The sequence below is a fragment of the Epinephelus moara genome, chromosome 2, assembly GCF_006386435.1.
Source record: "Epinephelus moara isolate mb chromosome 2, YSFRI_EMoa_1.0, whole genome shotgun sequence".
Classification (NCBI taxonomy): domain Eukaryota; kingdom Metazoa; phylum Chordata; class Actinopteri; order Perciformes; family Serranidae; genus Epinephelus; species Epinephelus moara.
The window spans coordinates 1,458,883-1,461,864 of NC_065507.1; positions in this window are offsets into that span (position 1 = coordinate 1,458,883).

The window sequence follows — 2,982 nt, forward strand, 5'->3', positions numbered from 1 at the left end:
GGCTGTGCTGCCTCACCTCAGCGCCTCAGCCTGTCAAACCGCTACTGCGCCTTGGCATCGGACGGAGACCCAGACACTGGCCCTGCAGACGCTGCCACTGCGGCTCCTTCCCCACCAACCGGTGCTGCTCCAGCCGCTCCCCGCTTGGAGGGGTCGGTCTCGGTGTCCCGCGGCACTGTGGCTCCCTCTCCGCCGACCGGTGGTACTCCTGCGGCACCCTGCATGGATGGATCTGCGTCTTCTTCGCTGGCACCTGTTGAGGACCGGAGTGCCGCGGCTGCAGGACCCGACCATCGACTCCCTTCCCAGGCATCGGCTTCTGCAGCGCGTCGGAGACTCCTAAAAAGAGGCTGTACTGAGACGCTCCGGAGGACCCCTCTCCCACAGCTGGGATGGCGCCCCTCCTGCCAGGCCCGGGACCGCTGAGTCACCGCAACACCTGCCAGGCCCGGGACCGCTGAGTCACAGCAACACCTGCCAGGCCCGGGACCACTGAGTCACCGCAACACCTGCCCCCCCGGTCACGCAGCATGGACCGTCCACCTGCCTCACGTGAGTCCCCCAATCCCCATCCTGTTCCTCTTCGTAATCTTTTTCCTTCTTCCACTGTGTTGTTTGGAGACAGCATCATCAGGAATATTTGTTTTTTCAATGTCAGTCCCGGTCATCCTTGACAAACTTCCAGAACTGCTTCATTCACTCCCTTCCTCCATAAACCGGCTGATTTTTCATTTGGGCTCAAACGACACGGCCCGCCGGCAATCAGAGCTAACAAAAATGGATTTTGTGTCGATGTTCTTTTAAAAAACTGTGGAAAGTTTGTTTTTATCAGCGGTCCTCTGCAACACTGTCCCGCGGTGCAGAACGCTTCAGCAGGCTCCTCGCCCTCAATTCCTGGACCCAGGCTGCCTGTAGCACTTATGGATTTACTGAGTGCATTTCTTGTAGAGGGCTCCAGACTGCGACCAAACGCCGTTTGGTGCCGGGTCACCTTCAGTTACACGCATTCTGTTTTCACAGGAAATGTACAGTTTACGTACAATCTCTTTCAAAATAAAAGCACTACGTCGGTACAACACCACCAATTGACGTTTGTTTCTGTCAACAGCAAACACACATGGTTACATTCAGCCAACAAAACCCACGTGTTTAGGTTTAGGAAAAAAGAACAGGGTTTGGCTTCACAATCTTACAGTGAACACCGGCCTCCTGGGTGGAAGTTGGTGGGTGTTAGACCCATCCACCACCCCTCCCACAAGCCTCAGACTTTTGCCGCCTTAACTTTAATTACTGTCACACCATGTTTCCCCCTGGCGCCGCCGGCCACCTGCCGGGTATCATGCGGACATGAAAAGACGGCTTTTTTCATCGTTTTTTTTTTTCATCATTTGCTCAAGACGTCTCCAGTCTTGAGCAAATAGCTGATATTTACATGATTTGTTTACGTGACGTAACAGAAGTGCGTATTTAAAAGATTCCATGTGGACAGAGTGCTCTGATGTTATGTGATGCAACACGATAGTCTGATGCTCTTTAGCTGTTTGGACACGGTGTCATTATGATCCACTCAGGAGCAGCTGCTGAGTCAAGTGCGACACCAGGTAACATTTGGTATACCGGTTGCTCCAGTGTTTGGCTTAAAATCAAACTGGTTTGAAGATGCTCACACCGGTCCCACCCTATAGTGGACAGTCGTTCAGGCCTACCAAGACCTTTCTTCTGTCAGAGCTCCCGAGATGGAAGAACCCAAAACCCCATGGCCAGCGGATTCTTGGGAATTTGGTCATTTAGGACACAAATGATCTTCTGGCTGTAACTTTGTGCAACCATGGAGGATTTGAAAATGGTCCATTAAGAGTTGGTAAATGGACCTGCTATTGTATAGCGCCTTTCTAGTCATCCAATCACTCAAAGCGATTTACACTGCGAGTCACATTCACCCATTCACACACACATTCATACACTGGTGGCCGAGGCTACCCTACAAGGTGCCACCTGCTACTCAGTTTTTAACTGGAAGCATCATCGGGAGCAGTTTGGGGTTCAAGCTCAAGGATACTTTGACATGCAGACTGGAGGAGCTAGCTAGCACCAAAGTGACGTGAGGTCCAGGTCAGACTGGATCAAGCTAAATTTGATGCAAGGGCTCATCCAGGGTCAAACTGTGTATACCTGTGGCATTAGTTTTGATTCATAGAGCGGGTCAACCACTAACGATCCTTGCCTCCTCCTTTCTATTTGTCAGAGTGTCCTCGGGTAACTCCAAGTTGCTTCTGATGGTCAGGCCAGCACCTTGCATTAGGCAAATACACTTTAAATGCAGTTCATTTACCTTTTACTGTGTGATACAGAGTGGGACAGTCCGACTTGTTTCATGACTAAATAGGAGACTATTCCCTGTAGTCTTCATGTTTCATTCGCTTTGATAGATGTGTAAAAGGAAAATACTTTTTTTAAAGAAGCTTCATGTTTTTTCTCCCAGAAATCTCTACTGCCATCAGAAACAGACACATCAGGGGGTGTCGGTGGCTTAGTGGTAGAGCAGGCGCCCCATGTACAAGGCTGTTGCCGCGGGTCCATGTCATTGGTTCGACAGCCCATTGGTTCGACATCCCATTAGTCCGACTGGCCGTGGTGCGTGTCTCTGTACCTGCCATTGCCCCACTAGGAAGTTATGTTTTTGAGGAGGCAAAAGTCAGCTACGGTGTTCACAGACATCTTTGACATCTCACTGGAGACATGCTATGTCCCATTCTGCCTCAAGACCTCCACCATCATCATCATCCCCAAAAGCCAAGGACCAAAGGACTTCACGACTAAAGAACCACCGTCAATCAATCAATCAATCAATCAATCAGTCAATCAATTTTATTTATAAAGCCCAATATCACAAATCACAATTTGCCTCACAGGGCTTTACAGCATACGACATCCCTCTGTCCTTATGACCCTCACAGCGGATAAGGAAAAACTCCCCAAAAA